This window comes from Eubalaena glacialis, chromosome 9, assembly GCF_028564815.1.
Source record: "Eubalaena glacialis isolate mEubGla1 chromosome 9, mEubGla1.1.hap2.+ XY, whole genome shotgun sequence".
Classification (NCBI taxonomy): Eukaryota; Metazoa; Chordata; class Mammalia; order Artiodactyla; family Balaenidae; genus Eubalaena; species Eubalaena glacialis.
Genome location: NC_083724.1, coordinates 106,476,802 through 106,500,561, shown reverse-complemented (window position 1 = coordinate 106,500,561; position 23,760 = coordinate 106,476,802). Strand labels below are relative to the sequence as shown.

General features: G+C 42.7%; 1 protein-coding gene across 1 annotated transcript in view; it reads left to right on the top strand.

Annotated features, from left to right (window-relative positions):
• The first annotated feature begins 1,400 nt into the window (after positions 1–1,400).
• The window catches only part of SPIN1 (spindlin 1), a 65,383-nt gene continuing 43,023 nt past the window's right edge, over positions 1,401–23,760 (top strand). The window contains exon 1 of the mRNA XM_061200654.1: positions 1,401–1,498. The gene's annotated coding sequence lies outside the window, so the exon portion shown is untranslated. The remainder of the gene's footprint in view (positions 1,499–23,760) is intronic.

Sequence of the window (23,760 nt, the reverse complement as noted above, 5' to 3'; positions counted from 1 at the left end):
CTTGTAGCTCTTGCCAAGTGTGTCATCTGAGATGAGCACTTTAATTGTTCCAACAGGCACGTATCAATCTTACTTGGAAGAAAAAGGTGCCAGTAAAATCCCAAAGAGCATTGCTAACTGACAACTGTCCTGCAGGTTAGAGTATACACAGTGCTTTCCAATAATACGTCTGTCATTTGACCTGACAACATTCGGGGAGGCGGTTTATTACGAAGTGACTGCGCTTTTGCACTCGAGGAACCACGTCCGCCCAGCGACTCGCTGGAGGACACGGGGCTGGTAGGGGGAGAGGGCTGGGCGGGAGCTGGGAGATGAAGATGTGGGGAGAGGAGAGTCCCAGGCCAGGGCTTGGAGGGGGCAGAACTCCAGGCTGGGGTAGGGGTAGGGGTTCAGACCCGGGTTTCAGCCTCCAGGTACGGCACTCCGCAGGAGTCAAAACCGTTCTGGACTCTTCCTTCCTCTACCCATCCTCCTGCAAACAATTAACCTGACACTCAAAAGGCATCTTGGCTGAAACAGAACTCAAACAAGTTCACGAGTAACCGTGTAAATGCCTGGCTCCTGACTTGCGCGGAGAGCCGAGCGAGTTCTCCAGTTTGTGGTGGGGGCGGCGCACGGGAAGGGAGTGCAGGGTCAAGCGCTGCAGAGCTCACCCTCCCCCGCCAGGTAGGGCAGGTGAGTGGGCGAGGCCCGGGTCCGTGCCGCGGTGGCGCAGTGCGGCGGAGGTGTCCGCGCGGGGAGCCGGACGGCACTGGACGCTGTCTCTGCGGCCACGGCTCAGCCAGTGGATGGCCTTGTCACTGTATCCGGCTTTATCCAAAGGGGTGGCGTGCGCGACGCAGGTCGACTTGCTGCTTAAATTCAAGGACAAGGAGGGACAGTCATTCGATGAAAGCCCTCCCACCGCGCGAAAACGAAACTTCCAAGGATGCCAGACTTCCGGTGCGACCGCGCCGCCCCTCTCCCGGGGCTCCAGGCCCTGAACACCGCCTCTTCCAGCGCGCAGCTGGGGCGCAGCCTGGCCCCGCAGCCAGGGCCCGCCCCCAGGTGAGAGCCGCACCCGGCTCCTCCCCGCAGCCAGGCCCCACCCGGCGCCAGGCCCTGCTCCGCTCTGTTCGGCGGCCAGGTGAGTGGTGCCAGGCCAAGGCCTGCTCTGCCACCAGGCCCCGCCCCACCTCCAGGCCCTCCCCCACTCAGTCCCGCCCCACCACCAGGTGAGCAGTCTCAAGCCAAGTCCGCCGGGCCCCGCCTTCCGCCCTCTAGGCCCCGCCCACAGACTGCAGCGCCTGCGTAGTACGGCCCGTCGGGCCGGGGCCGGGCGGCTCGGCCGGTGCAGTCGGCGGGCGCAGTGCGCGTGCGCCTTGCGGCCGGGGGCGGGCGGCGGCGGCCGCGGAGCGGGGGCGGGGCGGCGCCGTCTGGCTCGGTTGGGCCGGGGCGGGAGCGCAGCGCGGGACGGCAGGGCCTGCGGGCTGCCGACGGCGGCCTAGGTGGCCGGCAGGTGAGGTCCGTGCGCCGTGGGGAAGCAGGCGCCGCAACGGGGTCGCGGGCGGGGCGCGCTGAGGGACGGTGGCGCCCGGGGAGCAGCGGGCCGAGGCGCATTGTCCGGGCGGCGGGTGGCGCCTGCACAGCGCCCCCTGCCGGCCGGGCCGCGGGCGGGGGCCTCGGGCTCTGACCGCGCGCCTTTGTTCGCCACCCCCGCCAACATGGCCGCCGCCCCCGACCAGGCCGGTCGGCCCCGCGCGCTTTGTTCCGGAGGCCTCGGCACACAGTGGGCGGGGGGCGGGGGGCGCGGGGCGGGGCGGGGGGGCGATGCGGCGGGCCCTGGCGGGGGGCGGGGCGGGGTGAGTGTTGCATAATCCGGGCTGGGCGGGGAAGAAGGAATGGGACCCTCGGGGCTTGAGGGGGAGGGGTTCGAGTCTCCTGGGGCGGGGGTGGGGATTGTATCCCCGGTTGGGTGGGAGGGGATGTAAAGGGGGGAGGGGAACGGGCCCTCGGGGCGTGGGGAGGGGCCGGGTTGGAGGGTGGGAAAGGAGGTGGGGGAGGGAATGGGGACTGCCCCCCGGAGCGAGAGGGGCTCTGGACCGAGACCTCAGAAAGGGGAGGGGGTTCACCGGGTTCGGGACCCCCCTGAGGCCTGGCGCTGGTCTCCCACCCAGGGCTGTGTACCTACGACGGCGTAGCCTCCCCGGCGGTTGCCCTGGGTCCTGCAGCAGTAGGCTTCGTGGAGAAGGTGGTTTTTCGGGGCTCCCCGTAACACCCCCCGCCTCATTTCCACCGCCCCCTTGGCTGCCTGTCCGCGCGCCCTGGTCAGCTCTGCGCGGGACTGGCGGACGGCGGGGTTTCTGCACACGCACACTCACACACACACTTTTCTTTTTCATCACGAGTGACCTTGAACGCATTCCGCAAGCATTTGCTGAGATTAATTGCACGGCGCGGAAACTGCGCAGTGCCTTCGGTTTGGCTCTGTTCATTTTTCCAACTGCGGATGCGTCCTCGACTTTACTGGATTCGATTTTAGTGATGGCCTCAGCAATAAATGCCACGAAATAGGCACCCCAAATCTGTTTACGCATTTGCTTTACGTTTATTTGCTATTTCTGATTTGTGGATTGGGATTCCTGGTTTTGGAGAGGGTTTTCCATGCATGTTGAAGTAGCAAATACGGATTTGCTGTACGTTAAAAAACACCAAATACATTTAAGTGTTAACGGATTACACTGTATAACGTGACTTGTGCCAGAGACGACATACCTACCAAAATGCGAATTCCTATATAACTTCTGTTGGAATTTTCTGGAAGGAACTCTGCGGTCTGAAAGCATTGATGGAGAGTACAGTAATTGCTTTCTACACAGCTTTTGTTAGGAAGTGAAAACTAAACCTACACTTGAGGGTGTATACCAGGACAGATTGAGTTTGTGAACATTCTTAAAGGTTGTGAACTTTCAGAGGCTGTGAAATTTCAGATGGGGGTCAAGTGAAATGAGGAGGCTTCTCCCCCATCCCCCCAACCTTGGTTAATGGGCAAATACCAAAAAATTGTAGTAAGTACTGGTTTACAGAACCTTTATTATCAGACTTGATAATTAAATGTAAGAGTTGCTAAATATGTTTGTCAAAATTATGGGTAGTAGATGTCTGTTTCTTGTGAGAAATAAAATTGAATTTCTTTATTTTGACTCTTTTGAGTAGCAAAATGGTTATTTTTTTTAATATTTATTTGTTTATTTTGGCTGTGCCGGGTCTTAGTTGCCACACACAGGATCTTTACTTGTGGCATGCGAACTCTTAGTTGCGGCATGCGTGCAGGATCTAGTTCCCCACCCAGGGATCGAACCCGGGCCCCCTGCATTGGAAATGCGGAGTCTTACCCACTGGACCACCAGAAGTCCCACAAAATGGTTACTTTAAAATGCCGTGAAATGGGTAAGGAAAAGAGGCCCTCAGTCATCTCTATGATTGACTTAGCATTCTTTTTTTAAGATTTTCTGTGGGCCCCGAATTTTGATAGTACTGTTTCTGACAGTACCTTTATTTACCAATTCAGACCACAGTAACAATACTTACTTAGTTTTGGAATATATATCTGAAGCAGTGTCTAAGGTGGTATTCTTGGTGATACTAGTGCTAAGAAATGCTACAGGAAAAACAAAGGGGTTCTTGGTTACCTTAGTTTGGGAAACAATGCTTTGTCCTTTTCCTTCTCCCCAAGGGTCACAATTCACATTATCAGGTTAAGGGCTCTGAGAAATAGTACCAGCAGTGTTTTCCGTATTTGGCCCCAGATCCCTTCTTGTTTTGTTTTTAGTGTAATAACTAGTAACACTCTTGAAATCCAGGTAATGGTGAAATGTTGGTCATTGGTGTCCTTACTGGTAATGGTACCACTCCCGTAAATTGTGGACTGGGAGGTTGATGTGATTTGTATGTGCCTGTGCATCCTATGGGAAAGAGTACCTCAGATTTGGCTCTTATCACACTGATAGTGTATAATTATGAGTTATTAATTTGAGGTCTTAACTAGAAGAAATTTAATTATGTAGTGTTCTCACTTCCCAATGACTTACCTGATTGCATACAGTTAAACTCCACTGGCTGCACTCCTTAATTGTTAGCATTTTTTCTGCCGGTATGTTAGAAACACATAAAAAGGATACCTGTTGTTCCTGAAGAATTACTGTGGATTATTTTAGAGATTAAAAATAATGCTGTTGGGTATTTCTTTTGAATTAGCTGTTAGCAGGATTCTAGTTTGCTGAGAAAGAACAGTTAATATATATCATGTAAATACTTTCTTACATTTATTAGATGCTTAATTGTGTTTTCTTTCTCTTTTCCTTGAATGAAAAGAAGTTGGAAGCAGGGAATCAATTGTGAAAAAGATAAGAGCTCTGGAGTTGGACATGGAGATCGAATGGCCTTCAGCTCGGAAGAGCCTGGGTTGAAATCCAGCCACACTCCTTACTGGTCCAAAGCCACATACATGATTCATCACACAGCCTTTTTAAGCTTTCTATTCCTTAACTGTAAATTGGGATGAAACCTATCATATAAAGCTATTATGAGAGTTAAATGCAATGGATTTGTAGAGTTCCCAGTACAGTTCCTGAAGTGCAGCAGCTGGTGCCAGTCATCGTTGATTTCCTTCTCCATCCTGCTTTTGAACTTTGCTATAGTTATTAGTATTTTTTTTTCAACATCAGGTTGCTTAGTTGTGCTCGTCTTCAATTAAATTTTTTTTATACATTTATTTATTTATTGGCTGCATTGGGTCTTCGTTGCTGCGTGTGGGCTTTCTTTAGTTGCATCGAGCGGGGGCTACTCTTCGTTGCGGTGCGCGGGCTTTTCATTGCAGTGGCTTCTCTTGTTGCGGAGCACGGGCTCTAGGTGCGCAGGCTTCAGTAGTTGTGGCACGCGGGCTCAGTAGTTGTGGCTCGCAGGCTCTAGAGCGCAGGTTCAGTAGATGTGGCACATGGGCTTAGTTGCTCCGCGCCATGTGGGATCTTCCCAGACCAGGGCTCAAACCCGTGTCCCCTGCATTGGCAGGCGGATTCTTAACCAGTGCGCCACCAGGGAAATTCCAATTAAATTTTTAATTAAATCTACTGGGTGCTTATTATATGGCCTTAAAATTGCCATAAGTCGTGTATGGACATAATATATAAAGATGTGCTCTCAGAGACCTTACAGCTGGGTAGGGAAGATACCCATACATATGAGGAAATTCGATGCTTTTGATATCTGGGAAGAGGGGATGTTCCAGCAGGGTTAAGAATATAGATTAGGAGAGGAAAAAAGTCTAGATGGAGGGACAGCAGGAGCAGAGTCCTGAAGAGAGTGTTTGAGACCATTCTGGATTTGAATTACAACCAAAAGTTTGTCCTGTATTATCGGTTACTCCTGTGTGACTGATTCGTAGGGTTCCTGGACATCATAAGTTCTCTGTGGGTATTGATCATACCACTGCTGACACCACTTATAGTTTGTCATGGCCAGTCTGTCTAGGGATGAATTTGGGGCCAGATTTTAAATAATTGTACATATCACATTAAGGTGGTTGGTGTTTATCCTAAAGGTGAGGGGAGCCATTGAAAGGCATTAAACCGTATGAAAGGTGCATTGGAGGAATCTGCCAGTGTAGGAGCTCTAGTTTACAGAGTGTAGCCTGTTCAAGAAGGCAGATGAAGTCATTTGAAGCAGGGGCAATTTGTCTGGAGTCCCTAGAATGTTAAGTGTGTTGACATTTTTGGGGGTGGGGGGGTGGGTGGTAGAGGGAGGAAGGATCCATTCATCATGGATATTGTTTTATCCAAATGTTGAGAGTAAATGAAGAGGTTAATAAAGCATTTTCATACCATTTTAGATGTTTTTAGATTGTAGTAAGAAGGCATGACAACTTTTGAAACTTAGATTATATTTGTTTGTTTATATTTGTTGTTCAGCTTGCTTATAGTTATATCCTTATAACCTAGGTTTAATTTTTGGACCTGTCTGCAAATGATTCACGTATTTATTTATAGATGATCTATGTAGTTACAGACACGTATATATGACCTGTATATCTATCTGTATATTAACTAATCATATATCTAAGTTAATATTCCTAGTGTGAGTTTTAGGTCCTGACACAGGATAAGAATGTTCTTTTTCCTATGTACAGGGTTGATTTGTTGTTTCTTTTTGCTTTCTCTCTTTCAGGATCACTGTGGACCCAAGGAATTTTATGTATTTGGTGTGTTTTAATCAAGTAGTCATCATTCTTTTCCCTCAGCTTGTTCTAATTTGGGCATGGCTTGGTCCTTCCAAACTAGTTCTCTTCCCTTGGATGCGACCCCATTAATCTTTGAACTGTTTCTTGCTCATGTTACAAGATGTCTTAGACTCACTTTGTGCTTTTCCTGCCCAATATCTATCAGCCAGTTGTTTTAGCTCTTTTTATCAGGCAGTGGAATTTAGATAACAAAATCTGGTGCTGTGTGTCCTTACTGCTACTGAGATGCCCTTGCTTTCATTGGATAGGCTTGGGAAATAATAAATTTTGATTTTGTGTTGATATTTCCAATTCACATTTAACTTTATAGGGTTTTTACTTTTTTATCCTTTCTTCTCTAATGTTAAAAATTTGCATTCTTAGCAACAATAGTTACTTTCCTTTATCCTACAGTATAAATATAGTAGTTTGAAAACATTAATAACAGTAGAGTGATTGTAGGTTTGTGTTTTCTTCTCCTTGTTTTAAAAATGTATCCATGCAAGGATGTACAGTTGACATTCTGAATTATAAAATCATTTGAAAACATTTTCCCTCTGATTTTGTAACCAATTTGATCATTAGTTTGGTTTATTTGAATGAAATCTTTAACTTTTTAAGGATTTCTTTAATGTTTTAATGTATTTTTTCAGTGTGTAAAACATTTATATAGTTCCAGAATCAAAGCTGCATTACAAAGGTATGTTCACATTCTCCCTTTTCTTCCTATCCCTGCACTGTTCCCCTCCTGCCCCACTTTTATTAGTTTCTGGTTTATTTTTCCATTGTTTTATTTTTGCAAATATAAGCACAAGTATGTTTTTTATCTGCCTTTCTTAAAAATAAGTTTGTGTACACTGTTGTTTCTTCCTTTTTATTTAATATATTCTAGAGATCACTTCGTATACACTCTTTTCCATTCTTTTGTGCTTGTAGTTCATTTCCTAATTATGAACACTTGGGTTGTTTATAGTCCGTTGCTGTGAATAACCTTGTGGATATATTGTTTTGTATTTGTGCAGGTATAATTTCAAGATAGTGAGATTGTTGGGTAAAAGGTAAATATGTTTGTAATTTGTTAGTGTCAGAAATTACCTTTTAAAAAGGCAGATCTGATTATGTCACCTTTTACGTAAAACCCTCAGTGGCTTCCTGTTGCTTTAAGGACAGAACTTCAAAACGTGGCCTTAAGGGTGTGCATATTTCTTATCCTTTGGGGCCTTGACCTCACCTGTACCACATCTCCCTTTGCTTTTCTTGCTCCAGCCATGCAGGTCCTTCTCACATCTCCCGTGCCCATCATCATCTCTGCCACCAGGGAGTGTGGCACTTGTTCTTTCCCTCTTCCTGGGATGCTTTTCTGTCCGTGTTTCAGTTATTTCTAATTTCATTTAGAGCTTGTCTCAGGCATCACTTTTTTATGAAATTCGTTTTGTGTGAGTTTGCACATTTTATAATAAAGGTAGAATAGGGAACTTCGATATATTCATCACTTGCTACAATAACTAGCAGTTTTCTTGACTTTACTGAAGTCAAGTTCTTCTATTAGAGACATTGTTGTCCTTCCTGGTGCTTATCAAAATTCCAGGGTTACATTTGTTCACATGACTTAATGGATTTTTGTTTTCTCAAAAAGGCTGAGCTTCATTAAAGCAGAGATTCTTCTTGTTTTTGTCCATAATTACTTTTCTTGTCCTTAGTTCAGTGCTTGGGTTGTGAGTGCTCAAATCCCCTGGGCAGTAGCTAGAATTGTCCAAGGGCAGGTTGAGGCTGTGTGGTTAAATGTGTGGTCTGCTGCACAGGGGTCTGTCAGACAGTCTTATTCAGGGATCTCAGTTAACACAGTGTAGGAGCTGACGACGCAGCTCGTTGATAAGGCTGTTGTCTGTGTGCCTGATGCTGGAGTTTGCAGTCCATAGGACAGGCATTTGAGAAAGGAAGGTGGGTGTACAGTGGGGGAGAACCCAGACTGGAAGCCACAGCAAGACAGATGGAAAGCTGTGTCAGTTCTGTTGCCTCTGACCTTGGTTGTGTGGGTATCCTGAAAGAGCTGGCCCTTTGTCATGGAGGTAACCACACACACTTGGCCCAGGAGGCAGAGACTCTCAGGGAGCCTGGGGGAAGGTAGAGTAGTTGTTGCAGCCTCGCATCATTGAAGCAAATGGGGAGTTCAGTGGGTGCAGGCTGCAGATGTCCTACCAGATGTGTGCCCCTTCACTTGCTCCCTCCGCCTGCTGCACAGTAGTCTCTCTTGTGGCCCGCCCAATGTAGAAACAAATGGGAGTGGAAATCTTGGGGAATGCGATTTAGCCTAGCCAAGTGAAAACGTTGCAAAGCAAAACGATGAGTTCAGTGTTTTAAATTACCAGGTCAGGTTCCACATGAGGGACCTGAAAGTTTCTACGACTGCCCTAAACCTGCAAATTGAATTCCCCATTTGTAAGTGAAAACATTGGTTGGTAAGGAATGGGATCCTGAAAATTGGATTAGAGGCATATGGTCAGATTCTGATTTAGTTGGAGACCTTGAACACCTAAATTCTGCTGGGCTATCTTTCCCAGTAGAAGCAGCCTTTCCACCTCTTGCCTGAACTTAATCTCCCTTTGCCTGAAAAACCTATGTTTGGCTTCCCCTAGGATCATCCCAGGAGGCCCCAAAGGGTGAGGTGCAAATTGTGACCCATGAAGAGGTAGGCCTATCCTCCAAAAGATTGTCTAGTTTGCCATGAGAGAAATAGGAACCTGGGGAATATTTATGGGAATGGATGTTAAGGGTGTGAGTTGAAGGTAAAGGGAATGTAAAGTTGGGTTAGGCCAAATTTATTGATGTGGACCCATAAGGAGAGATTCTGGATTCAGTGTTATAGCTTGAGGGCTTAGAAAGGGCTCTGCTTGGTTGATTGCCTGAAACAAACCAAAGGGTGGCCTGTACTAAGTGGAGTTGAGATGTCAGAACTACCTTGGTATACTGTAGAGGAAGGTATCCAAAAGCTTAGGGAGATTGGACTGTTGGAGTGGATTTGTCATGAAAGACTTACCCTTCCTGGGAAGGTTCATAACTCAAGCCTTATCCCACAGCCATAAGACATCTGCAAGACATCTGAACGTTTGGTACGATAAGCCCCAGTACCCTTGAGAACTCTGGTCACTCTTCTCTGTAGATCAGAAGTCACGGTGGGAACTGCTGACACTGAACTGGAATCTGTAAATGCTGTGGTGACAGTTGGATCCTGGGTTGTCAGGTCTATTAAATGGTCTTTTTTATTTAGAATCAATCTCTGGGTTATAACTACTGGTAATTTTTTGGTTACTCTGGTATTTTTGTGTAACCCTATGAAGTTTTTCCTTAAATTGACTCAGTAAAAGATAAAAGAAATTTTATGTACTTTCCGTTCATAATTACTCTTCACCACAAGTTTTAGTCCGTAAAGTAGGGTTCATCTAAAATACATTAGCCTTTAAATGTATAATTTATATGACTTGTGGGCCTATAATTTGGTGGAATCTTTTTGGAGGGTGGCGTCATTGAAACAATATAAAATGTCTGTACTCTGTTTGGCCTAGCAATTCCACTGCTAGGAATTTATGGTATAGATGTATTTGCACAAATGTACAAACCTGTTATGTGTAAGATTTTTCATTATAGTGGTGTTTGTGGTAGTGAAAAATTAGAAACATCTGTCTAATATTGAAGTTAACAGTAAAGTAAGTGATCTTTGTATCCATACACTGGAATGTTCTGTCACTATTAAAAATAAGAGGGAAATAAAAATAAGAGGAAAAGATTTCCTATGTTGCATGGAAAATGTAATGTTTAGTAAGAGAAGCAAGTTGTACAACTTAGTGTGTGTGTGCATGTATGTGTTTTAAGATGTTTGTGTGTCTATACTTACTATGCTTTAAGAATTTGCATATGTCATTAGATTCACAGCAATCTTTAAACAGTGGTTACCTCTGAGGGATGTGAGAATGATGAAGGAAGGGGGAGGAGGGCTCCATGTAAACAGTCCGGCTGCATACAGCTTCTTTTTTTTTTTTAATTTATTTTTTTTGAATTTTTGAATTTTATTTTTTATACAGCAGGTTCTTATTATTTTATACATATTAGTGCATGTAGATAGCTTCTTAATCTGAGTTAATAGTAAGTAGCAAATTCCCCTTTGGTTTAAGGATAGTTGACTTTTCAGAGTCTTGCCGTTTTGATTTTTCTTTTTTTCTTTTTTTTTTTTGGTGAAATGTACTGAGAGTACAGAAGTAGTTACAGATCCATGGTTTGTGACATACCAACTGTGGAACTCTACTCGTTTTGTCATTAATTTCACTCACTCGGTCATGTATAGTTGTAGTTTGTTTATTCATGTAATGATTTATTCATGTATTATCCATGGTAGTAGTTCATTCTCCTGTTGATAAATATTGGGTTGTTCCCAGTTTGAGCCTGTTGAGGTCCCCCAAGGACAAGAAGACAACAAGTTGGGATTAGATTTTGCTGTATTGGGAGAAATACTTGTGAGAAAGCCAACAGCGCTTTGCAGGACTGATGTATGTAGAGGAGGAAGAGGTTGGAGGGAACGTTTGGTACGATAAGTCTTCGGACTTCAGTGCAGTTCTAAGAAAGTTTAAGCAAGGCCAGTGACATGTCCTCCAGCGAAAGTTGGGGTCAGAGGAGTTCCTTGTCTTGCAGGAATGGACATGCTTTAGCATCCTGCATATGGCGAGTCATTGGCTAGAACAGCCTGTGGGAAGTGTTGGGCTGGGGGAATGGTGATGATGGATTCAGAACAGAACAGCTCCCCATGTTAGGTGATCCAACGGGCTCATTTCCATGACTGTCACAGGGCTCATGTGAGCAGACATGCTGTGAACATTCAGGTGCATGTTTCTTGTATGCTTTTTTGTTGGGTAGACTTAGGAGTAGAATTGTTCGGTCATATATTATGCCTATGTCCGGTCTTAGTAGATAATGCCAAACTTCCAGCGTGGATATACCTATCAGTTTCTATTCCAGCTACAGCAGGGGTCCCCAACCCCCAGGCTGCGGACAGGTACCCGTCTGTGGCCTGTTAGGAACCAGGCCGCACAGCAGGAGGTGAGCGTCAGGCGAGTGAGCGAAGCTTCATCTGCCACTCCCCATCGCTCACGTTACCGACTGAACGGCCCCCCCCCCCAATAAATTCTCTTCTGTGAAACTGCCAAAAAGGTTGGGGACCGCTGGGCTACAGTGAACGCATTCTTGTGACTCCACGTCCTCGCCAGTGGTCTTTTAAAATTTAAATCATTTCATTGAGTGTGTGCCAGTATCTTGCTTTAGTTCTTGCCTCCTAAGTTAGGTGTGGTCATGTGATTTGTCTTGGCCAGTGAAGTGTGAACTGAAGAGACTTGTCACACAGACTTTAAGAGCAGTGGTGAGATATGCCACATTCCTTTCCTCCTGCCAGTGATCATGTTTCCAAATGGAGCTTCTGGCAGTGCAGGTCTTTTTGTGTCTAGAGCAGGGGTCCCCAACCCCCGGGCCATGGACTGCTGCCAGTCCCTGGCCTGTTAGGAACCGGGCTGCACAGCAGGAGGCGAGTGAGCGAAGCTTCATCTGCTGCTCCCCATCACTTGCATTACCACCTGAGCCTTCCCCCCCCCCCCCACCCCTGTCCATGGAAAAATTGTCTTCCACGAAACTGGTCCCTGGTGCCAAAAAGATTGGGGACCGCTGGTGTAGAGCAAACAGAGAGCAGAGGGTTGGGGAGAGGGCAAGGGTGGAGAAAAGAGGGGGAGGGAATGGGTGGGGAGTGGGAATTTTTTTCATCTTAAGCAGCTAAGATTTCTAGGGTGGTTTGTAACCATAGCATACTCATTAACCTATCTTGTCAGATAAACTTTTTTTTGTTGTTTTAAATACACTTTATTTTTAAGAGCAGCTTTAGGTTCACAGCAAAACTGAGTAGAAAGTACAGAGTTCCCCTGTACCCCCTGATCCCACACAAGCACAGCCTCCCCCATTAGCAGCATCCTGCACCAGATTGTACATTTGTTAGAATGGGTGAACCTACATTGACACATGATTATCATCCAAAGTCCATAGTTCACATAGGGTTCACTCTTGGTGTTCTATATTCTGTGGGTTTTGACATTTATAGTATGTATCCGACATTATAGTGTCATACAGAATAGTTTCACTGCTCAAAGAATCTTCTGTGCTGTATTTGTTTTTTTCTGATTTCTGTCTTCATTTCATTGTGGTCATAATACTATATAAAAGCTTATGAAATTTTTTGAAGCTTGCTTTATGGTCCAACATACGATCACTTTTTGTAAATGTCCTGTGTGTGCTTGGAAAGAATGTGCTTCTGTCTTTGTTGGATGCAGTGTTCTATATTTGTTAGTTCAACTTGGTTAATTGTGTTAAATTCTTCTACATTCTTACTTTTTTCCTTTTCGTTTGCTGGTTGTATTGGTTACCAAGAGAAATGTATTAATACTCATATTTTGCATTTCTCTGTTTTTTCTTACTTGAGATAATTTTTGCTTTATCTATTTTGTGGCTATGTTACTAGGTGCATACAAGGTTTAGCATTGTGTATGTTCTTTACCGGTTGAGTCTTTTAAAATAATTGTCTTTCCTTAAGGCAAAAGTATTATTAGAGGTAAAGGTTGATTAGCTTAATATTAATGTAGTTGCATTATCTTTTCTCTGATTAGTAGGCGCAGTGTATATCTTTTTTTTTAACCTTGTACTTTCAGTCTTTGTACTATGTTTTGGACGTTTCTGTTGTCAGCAGTATATAACTGGGATTTAACAAATCTAGTCTGACAATATTTCTTATAATTGGAGTGTTTAGTCTATTGATATTTAAATTCAACCCAACTGTTGACATAGTTGGGTTTAAGTATGTTGTCTTAATAAGTGCTTTCTGTTTATTGTACCTGTTTTATGTGTCTTTTACTCCTTTCTTGGCTTTCCTTGGATGCCTTTTTTTTTTTACCTCTGCTAACCTCGAGGTTACTTAAAACATGCATCTTTGACTTGTCAAAATCTAATATTTGGTTGTTTCCCCCTCTTCCTGGACACTTAAACTCCATTTATTTTAGTTTCACTTACGTAGCACAGTTTGTGCTATTTTAATTCTGTGTATATTTTGTCTTAGGACATTATTAATTTGTACAGTAGTAGCCATTTGGATTTACCCTTTTCATTGCTCTTCGTTCCTTGTTGTAATTCCAGTCCAATCCAATTCCATTTTCCTTCTGCCTGAAGAACACTCTTTATTTCTCCCCTGTTGTGTGACTCCTAATAGTGAATTCTTTGAGTATGTGTTAGTCTAAAAATATCTCAAATTGATTTTCCCTTTTGAAGGATATTTTTGATATGTATAGAGTTCTAACTTGTCAGTTTTCTTCTAAGGTGTTGAAAGAAGTTATTAAATTAGATTTTCAGCTTTCATTTTTTTTCTTAAGTAAACTGTCAGTTTAATATTTGCTGTCATGGATGGAATCTATCTTTTTTACTTAAGGCTTTTATGGGTTTTTATTTTGTTTTTTTTTTTTTTTTTTGGTCTTTGGTTTTCAACAGTTTTTATGATGTGTCTAGGTATATATTTTTTTAATTTATATTTTGTGTTTATAGGTCTTACTGAATCTGTGGTAATGTTTTTTATTCTTTTGAGAAGTTGGTAGGCATTATCTTTTAAAGTATTTCTGCTGCCCTGTCCCCCCTACCCTCCACTCCATTTAAATGCATGTGAGGCCTTCCCAGTCTCTTACCCTTTGCATGCTTCGTCCTGGGTATTTCTTCTGATCTCTCTTTGTTCACTAATTTTTAACGAGACCAGCCTATTGATAATCTATCCATTGAGTTTATTGTATTTTTTCACTTCTGGAAAATCTGGTTCTGTGATAGTTTTCTACCAAAGTTTTATATCTTATTTTTCTATCTCTGAACATAATAGTCACAGCTATTTTATTTTTCATTTAATAATTTGATTTATTCCTGTGATCTTCTTCCCGTAGCTTACTTTAAAGCATGATTTTGTAACTGCAACACCTGGTAGCCCAATGGGTCTGCTTTTTTTTGTTGTTTATCTGTCGTTTCTGCTAGTTTTTATTTTGTCTCTTTCTGGGCTAACTTGTATGGTTGCACATGTAGTAGATTACATTTTTTAAATCGTTTGAGATAATTTGGGGTCAGGATGATATTCCTAGAGAGGATTTATGCTTGCTCTGCCAGACGTCTGAGGGAGCTGGCAGCTTGGGATCACCTCTGCTAAGTTTTAGGGTAAAGAGGAGTTGCGGCTGGACTTCTTACCATTCCCCCAGCTCCAAAGAGCAATTCAGGATTCCATTTCATAGAGACGTGGGTTCACCAGCCCCCTCCTTCCTTTGGTAGTCCCTGGGTTCTGGTCTTTGGCCCCTCACCTTGCACAGTTGTTAGCCTTTAGCTGCCCCTTAACACTTGGCAGTTACTCTCAGGGAGAAAAGTGGTTGCATGTGTGGGGTTTACCTACCACTCTAGGTCCTGCCTCTGGAAGCACTGCTATCTTCAAGTTCTTTGATGCCTTCAAGCATATGGTTAGTGTATGTGTCACTGTGTGTGTTCAAGTTTTTGTTACGGAAGTTTTCAGTCATATACAGTCGTTCCTCGATATCTGCGGGGGATTGGTTCTAGTATCCCCAGAGGATACCAAAATCCATGGTTACCAAAATCAAGTCCTTTACATAAAATGACGTAGTTTTTTGCATGTAAGCTATGCACATCCTCCCATATAATTTGTCATTTCTAAATTATTTATAATATCTAATACAACATAAATATTGCATAAATGGTTGTAAATGCAATGTACAAGCTGTGTAAATAGTTGCCAGTGCTTTCAGGAACTTTCTGGAATTTTTTTTCCCCTGAATATTTTTGATCTGAGGTAGGTTGAATCTGTTGACGTGGAACCCACAGATACGGAGAGTGAACTGTACAATAGTCAAGAAAATAGTGTAAAAGATCCCTCTTTGTCTCTGTGACACCATTCCAGTGATCTTCCTGACCTTGATAGCTTCCTGGCTTCTGGTATGGCAAGATGTTCCAGGCTCTTCATATATTTCCTCCCCCTCACCTGGAATTAACCTTTTCTATAAGAAACCCTGCTTCCCAATAGTTTTTGTTAAGGGTGTTCTTTTAGATTTTATTTTGATATTCTAGCTTTCAGGAGAGAGGTCTAAATTACCAGTCCATCACTACCAGGATTGTCCATTCTTTACATTGATTCCTGCAGGTGGCCTTTAAAGACACATCAAAGATTCAGGGTTGCTTTTTGCCAGTGGTTTTAGGCAGGGGGGGTTGTGCCACGGACGTTTTCTCAGTCTGGTGAAACCTATGGATACTTTCTCAGAATGTTTCTGAATACAGTGAATAAAATACAAGGGAGCAAAGAAGAAATGTTATATTTAAATAGTTATTAAAATATGAAAACAATGTTAATTTAGTAGTATGGCTTTTTTTGTTAATATGTTAAGTGACAGATAAGACATACAGAAACAATTTCATATTTTAAGGTACTAAAGTGACAGCTCTTGATGTTTATCAAAAAGTAAATTGAGGTGGTCTTTTATCTCCTTTCACATATTGATCAACAAATAATTGATGATAGGGAATACAAGAGAGCATAGTAGATCCGTGTGTCACAGCAGTGTAATCCTGACACACTAGCTACCCAGAGTGAGGTCAGACTTTATAGGCCGAACCACTGTCCTCCATAAAACTGCCCTTACTACAGACACCAACAATAGACTTGGTGGTCCACAGGCCACCCACATTTCTGACCACCTGGCTACGAATTCGGGGGTCCTCATGACCTTCTCAGGTTTGATAATTTACTAGAACAACTCACAGAACTCAGGAAAATGCTATACTTATGATACAGTTTCATTATAGCAGAAAAGGATCCAAATCCATGACCATCCAAAAGAAGAAGCACACAGGACAAGGTCTGGAAGGGTTTGAATGGGAATCTTCTAGTTTTCTTCTGTGGAGTCAGGAGTATCACTGACCTGCACATGGATATGTAATGGTGCATGGAGTTAGAGTATTGTTGACCAGGGAAGCTCTCTCCAGCTTCTATGTCCAGAGTGTTTATTGGGGTTTCGTTATGTGAGCATGGCTGATTGAATCATTGGCCATGAGGTTGAGCTCAGTCTTTAGCTTCCCTCCCTGAAAGTTGGGCTGCTATCAGGGGATTCAAAGCTCCAATCCTCTAATCCCGTGGTTGGTCTTTTTGGTGTGGCCAGCCCCATTCTGAGTCATCTTGTTAGCACAAACTATCTAGGGGCCCACCATAAATCACAAACACTCCTGTCATTTAGGACATTCCAATGATTTAGAAGGTACTTCCCAGGAACGGGGTGGGGGGGGCAAGGTCCAGCCAAACTCTTTGTTTTACAACAGTCACCAATTCTGTTGTCAAACAGTTTGATGACTAATGCCCTGATGGCTGATCCACTCCGGTCATGTCTTGTTCTGTGGCAGGCCTCATAACTTAATTTAGAAGTAGTTGATGAGGGCTTCCCTGGTGGCGCAGTGGTTAAGAATCCACCTGCCAATGCAGGGGACACGGGTTCAATCCCTGGTCTGGGAAGATCCCACATACCGTGGAGCAACTAAGCCTGTGCGCCACAACTACTGAGCCTGCGCTCTAGAGCCCACGAGCCACAACTACTGAAGCCCGCGCGCCTAGAGCCCGTGCTCCACAATAAGAGAAGCCACCGCAATGAGAAGCCCGCACACCTCAAGGAAGAGTAGCCCCCGCTTGCCGCAACCAGAGAAAAGCCCACATGCAGCCACAAAGACCCAATGCAGCCAAAAAAAAAAAAAAAAAACGAAGTAATTGATGAGCTTAAAAGCTGTTTTGAGATCTGTAATAAATGCAGTGGGGTGGAAAGATCTGTGATTTCTATTGTTGAGAAAGTCAGGGATACTGGTAAAATCATGTGGTTTCATACGCTCATGATGGAAGGAAGTGCTTGCTATATAATTCAGGTGAAAGTTAGGAAAATGAAGATAGAATTTTTCCCTCATCCAAATTCATGATACTTGTGAATTTTGTCCATCCTTAAGAGCTCCTATATTAGAACTTGGTGGTTAGATGTCTCGTGATTTAGGCTGTTTAATAATTTTGTTTATATTGATATGAGAGTTTGGGGCCCTGAAGGCCTTCAGATATACACTTGGTATGTACTATAGCCAAACACTGGGTAATTAACAATGCTGTGTTCAAACAGCCCTTCGTTTTAATCTTGAGGTTTTAGCCAAAGGGACAGCCTACGCTGGAGACCTCTGGAGCACTGTTTCTACATGCCATCCATTGAAACATTTGTGACTGGACTTTCTGGTGAATTCTTTTGGGTACTTAGGAAGGTTCTGAGTTGTAATACAATGTTTTTTTCTTTCCAGATTTATATAATCTAAAACTATTGACCCTTTTTCTCTCAACATTTTATTGTGAACATTTTCAAGCGTATAGAAAAGTTGAAACGCAGTTGAACATTTGTATACTCACCATCCAGATTCAGGAATTGCAAATATTTTGCCACCTTTTTTTTTTAATACTTTTTTTAAAAATTTATTTTATTTATTTATTTTTGGCTGCATTAGGTCTTCGTTGCTGCATGCAGGCTTTTTCTAGTTGTGGCGAGTGGGGGCTGCTGTTGGTTGCGGTACGTGGCCTTCTTGTTGCACTGGCTTCTCTTGTTGTGGAGCACAGGGTCTAGGCGTGCGGGCTTCAGTAGTTGTGGCACGCGGGCCCAGTAGTTGTGGCTCACGGGTTCCAGAGCACAGGCTCAGTAGTTGTGGCACATGGGCTTAGTTGCTCCGCGGCATGTGGGATCTTCCCAGATGAGGGCTTGAACCCGTGTCCCCTGCATTGGCAGGCAGATTCTTAACCATTGCACCACCAGGGAAACCCTACCACCTTTTCTTAATCTATTTTTAAAAATCACATCTTAGGACATAAGCTACAGACTTTTGAGTACCTACAGTAAATCTGTGTTGTTGCCACCAATTCCAAATTTTGCTGTTCTTCTCTCTCTGCTGTTGTTTTCCCCAAACTTTTTAAATGAAACTTGCTATACATTGAAAAGTTAAACCTATAGCTGAGTTATACCTGTATGTTTTCCATTGAGATTCATTTGCTGACGTTTTGTTATACTCACATTTTTTGTTAAGCCATTTGAAAGTTGCAGTAAATTGCAGACATCATGATACTTTTAAAAATGAGGATTTTTTTCTTTGTAACTACAATATCATAATTAAGAAATTAAAAAAATTATTTCTTGTTTAATATTCAGGTCCTTTTCAGATTTTAGCCGTATGTCGTTTTTCACATAAATATTTGTGATAGCATACATTCCTCCCCACACTTTGAACCCTTTGTGACGACAACTTTAAGACACTTGTTGGCAGCCCAAACTTCAGCTTAACACTTGATGTGTTTAGCCGTTTGTACTTCTCCACTAGTGTTGAGACTTCTTTGGAACATGGCACTTCTGCTTAAGCAGTTTTAGAAATTTATTTTCTTTTTATAAATAACACTGTTTGGTGATAGCAGCTGGCAGCAAATATTTTGATATGTAACTTTTTTTTTTTTAATATTTATTTATTTATTTATTTAGGCTGCTCCAGGTCTTAGTTGCGGCATGCATGTGGGATCTTAGTTCCCCTACCAGGGATCGAACCCATGCCCCCTGCAGTGGAACCACAGAGTTTTAACCACTGGACCACCAGGGAAGTCCCTGTGTTTATTTTTAAAATAAGAAATTTATCTCAGCTATGCTACTTGTAAGTCTATATGCCCACGTGCGTTTTAATTTCGGTGCAGTAGGTTTTTATTTTTTATTATTTATTTTTTTAACATCTTTATTGGAGTATAATTGCTTCACAATGTTGTGTTAGTTTCTGCTGTATAACAAAGGTGCTGTAGGGGTTTTTTTTATATATAAATTTATTTATATTTGGCTGCGTTGGGTCTTCATTGCTGCACATGGGCTTTCTCTAGTTGCGGTGAGCCAGGGCTACTCTTCGTTGTGGTGTGCGGGCTTCTCGTTGTGGTAGCTTCTCTTGTTACGGAGCACGGGCTCTGGGTGCGTGGGCTTCAGCAGTTGTGGTACACGGGCTCAGTAGTTGTGGTTCGCGGGCTCTAGAGTGCAGGCTCATTAGTTGTAGCTCACGGGCTTAGTTGCTCCACGGTATGTGGGATCTTCCCGGACCAGGGCTCGAACCCGTGTCCCCTTCATTGGCAGGTGGATTCTTAACCACTGCGCCACCAGGGGAGTCCCGATGCCGTAGGGTTTTAATTTCCAAAATGGAACAGGTATAGTGTATGCCTTATGGTGGTTGTGTAGAGTCTGAGTTGATGCATGTATAGCAGTGTGTGACACACAGCATGTGCTTGGGGACACTTGTTTGTGAAATTGTGAGAATCTTGTGATCCCCTTTGAGATGGTTACAGAAATATTTTGAGTTTCAAAACTAAATTCATGACATGTTTTAAAGACTGTTTAGCCAAATTGCATGCTTGGATAGTTAATTATATTTAATACAGATGGACTTATAGCAAAGGGAAATAAATCCAGGATCTTCTTTTCCCCAACTTTCTTTATGAAAAATTTTAAATTGAAATAAAAGTTCAGAGAATAACATTAGTATGTTCTTTGTATAGATTCAAAAATTAATATTTTGTCATTTTCATTTTATTGTTTGTGTATGTATCACTTTCTTTCCGTGAACTATTTGAAATTCACTTGCAGACATTAATTCAGCCTACCTGTAGAAATTTAAGCATGTATTTCCTAAGAATAAATATATTCTCATGTATAACTACAGTGTCATTATTGTGCTTTTTTTTTTTTTAATTAATTATTTATTTAATTATTTATTTATGGCTGTGTTGGGTCTTCGCCTCTGTGGGAGGGCTCTCTCTAGTTGCGGCAAGTGGGGGCCACTCTTCATCGCGGTGCGCGGGCCTGTCACTATCGCGGCCTCTCTTGTTGCGGAGCACAGGCTCCAGATGCGCAGGCTCAGTAGTTGTGGCTCACGGGCCTAGTTGCTCCGCAGCATGTGGGATCTTCCCAGACCAGGGCTCGAACCCGTGTCCCCTGCATTGGCAGGCAGATTCTCAACCACTGCGCCACCAGGGAAGCCCCCATTATTGTGCTTTTAAAGGTTAATGATAATTTCATAATGTGTCATCTACTATATAGACCCTATTTAATTTCCCCAGACTTCAATTTCTTCTATAGCTTTTTCCCCTCCAAACCATTCATTCAGGGATTGCTTGCTGTCTGCTTTTAGTCTCTTTTAATCTAGAGCAGTATGTCTACCTTTTTTTCTTATGACATTGACTTTTTAAAGAGTATATTCCATTTGTCTTGTAGAAACTTCTCACATTCTCTTGTATCACCTGTATTTCTTAAAAACTGGGAATTAGATCTAGAGGCTCAAGTAGATTTAGATAAAGCATTTTTGGCAAGAATGTTTTATAATGATACGATGTACTTTGCATCACATCACATCTGGAAGCCTCTAAAGTGTGGTTGGCTCACAATTAGTGGTGTTGAATTGTTTGATCCCTCCATTGTCAAGAAGCATTTATAATCAACAGGTAATTTGGGGTGATTCTTTGGTACTGTGCAACATTATTCTTTAACAGCCTTTCACTGAATGGTGTTAGCAATCTGTTGGGTTTAGTCCTGAATACAGAACTATCTTTTTTATTGGCTTCAATTTAAGCTCCATTTGACAACATTTTGTGTAATATTTGAAAAAAATTATAACTTCTGCTATCTTAGAAATGAGATTGTGCTGTCTCAGGGTTTAAGATAAGATTAAGCAGTTGGAATAGTAATTGCAACTCAAAAATGGGGAAGGACTTTTATCTGGAATTTTGTTTTCTTATATTATTCAGAAAGCTCCTATATCCTTCCTTTCTGCAACTTTTTTTCAATCTGTGTTTTATACTTTTTACAAGTATTATAACAAGTTCAACCTGAAAATTTTAATGAAGTGGTAAGCAGTAGAAAATCATACCAAGGTAAGCTTAAATCTGCTAGTGAGAAGGGTGCATACTCTTTAGACCATCAGTAAGCTAAAATTTTCATGTTATAGAACCAAGTTGATTTATTAAGTTAAGAAACATTGATACTTGTGTAGATTAAAATATTCTTCAGTCTTTGAAGCAGCTTTGTAAAGAGTGTCAGAGAAAAGGAACAGAGTCATGGGATGTTTTTAAAATTGGGAAATACTGCATTATTTATTGTATACTGATGAGAACAGAAATTGATAGAGAAGATAGAGATGGGATTGATAAAACATATGAAAGGGTTGAATTTAAACACAGTTTATCTGTTATTATAGTAGCAGAGGCTACCAACCAGCTGGTGAATTTGGTGGTGGGAAGATGAGTAGTTCTCTTTTGTTTGCTTCTGTCTAACTAGCAGAAAGGCACCATATCTGCTGAGGGTGGGCTTGGTATTGTCAAATGCCCACTTGAGATATGAGATTATAAAGTTGAAGTTTTTCAGCCCCATTTAATGGCTGAAATTGTGGGTGCAGTAGGTAAGGAGTTGGGTTAGGGTTTTGCCAGAAAGTGACAGGAAGAGAAAAGCAAGGGAGTCACTATAGTGGTTGACCATCTGTGGAATCTAAGCTGAGTAATGAGGGAAGTTAGTCCCCAAGGAAGATAAAGGTCAAGCTGTAGTTTGGAGGTAGTGGTTGCATCAGACTTGTTGGAGTGGGACTGCTGGTGTAGGAAAAGTGGAATGATCAGAGGTGGTTTTGAGTGTGAGATGCTTGAAACAAAGATTCCAGAGGTATTGTAGTCATTGGTGACGAGAAGGTTGAGGTTGTGGCTGTGGAGATAGTTGGCTGGAGTTGGGTAGGTAGTTTGAAGTGAGGATGTCAGAGAACCAAGGGGGCACGTTGTTCAAAGGATCATATGTTGCCAAGAATGTGATGGAAAACAAGATCTTCAAGAGTGTGTGCAGATGACTAGAGGATTAATAGGTAGATGACTGCAACGAAAAGGGGGGCCTGTTATTACTAGTGCTATGGCACTTGCCTCCACGTTGGGGTGTTGGGGTAGGAGAAATTGTGTAAGTAAGGTTGTTTGAGGAACACAGACAACCACTTTGGAGAGAGCTGCTGGATGGAGGGGACCCTAGATAGACTTTTGCTACAGACAGACTGCCTTTCAGAAGGCAGCAGAGAGGTTTGGGCAGATGGGGGAAGAGGGCTGTAGGGTTCTAGTAGGGAAAGATAACATCAGAGTTGGAAGAATTGAATGGGGAAGCTGAGATTTCTGGTGCTGAAAGAGGTAGACTGATGCGAGGCTTACATGTCTGTTGGGTGGCCTTGGGAAAGACGAGTGTACTTCTTTGTTGTCATGACAGCCTAGACTTTGTTGTCATGACAGCCTAGACTTCGTTTCCTTAGCTCAGTGGGTGGGGAGGCAGGCTGGTTGTAGCTCCTAGGAAGAGCACATGAACCTTGCATGGGAAAAGTCACCTTCAGAAAAGGTGCTGCTTCCATGTTTTTTCTGTACAGGCATACCTTGTTTTATTGAAGGTTTGTGGCAACCTGGCATTGGCAGATGATGGTTAGCATCTTTAGCAATAAAGTATTTCTAAATCAAGGTATGTACATAGTTTTCTTCAGGTATAATGCTACTGCAAACTTAATAGACTACAGTATAATATGAACATAACTTTTATATGCATTGGAAACCGAAAAATTAGTGTGACTCACTTTATTGCAATATTTGCTTTATTGTGGTGGTCTGGAACTGAACCCTCAATATCTCTGAGGCATGCCTGTATAACTTATTGCCACTTGAAATACTGTCTCTTTTCCTTACTTATTTGTGTACTGTCTCTCTCCTCCTACCTAAGCTTCAAACAGTAGGCATTCTGAATATTCATTAAATGAATTATAAAAGCCATTTGTTTTTAAATTTCCCTTGAAGTTTTATATAGTTAAGAATTTTTACCAGTTGAAATGATTCCTCTCTCCCTTGTTATTTAGGCTTTTTAATTATTTTAACTATTTTGTTGAATTTTAGTCTCTAGAAAATGCATTCCCTTCAATTCTTAAGCCTGTGAATGCATGGCTGTACGACGTAGACATGATGACTAATAACGAGAACTGAACGTAGTCATGTGGTTCAGTGATATGTGTGGTGGATATTTTTGTGTTTTACGAGAATACGTTTCCATATATGTTTTACTTCGTGGACTGTAAACTGGACCCAAATTTCATTTAAATGATAAACTGACTTAACTTTTTTGCATGGGTATGGAAATTTCTTTGAGGCTCCTCCAGAGTTATTGCATCTTCCGCTCTGGTTTCCCGAAGCTTGGGAGCAGAAAGGGAACTGCGAAGTCTTATTGGCCGCAATCCCTTCTTTTGCCCAAGGCTGCTGGTTTACTGACCACACCTCTAGCTGTGGCTCAGACTTGAAGTAGCTTCCAGTGTTGCCTCAC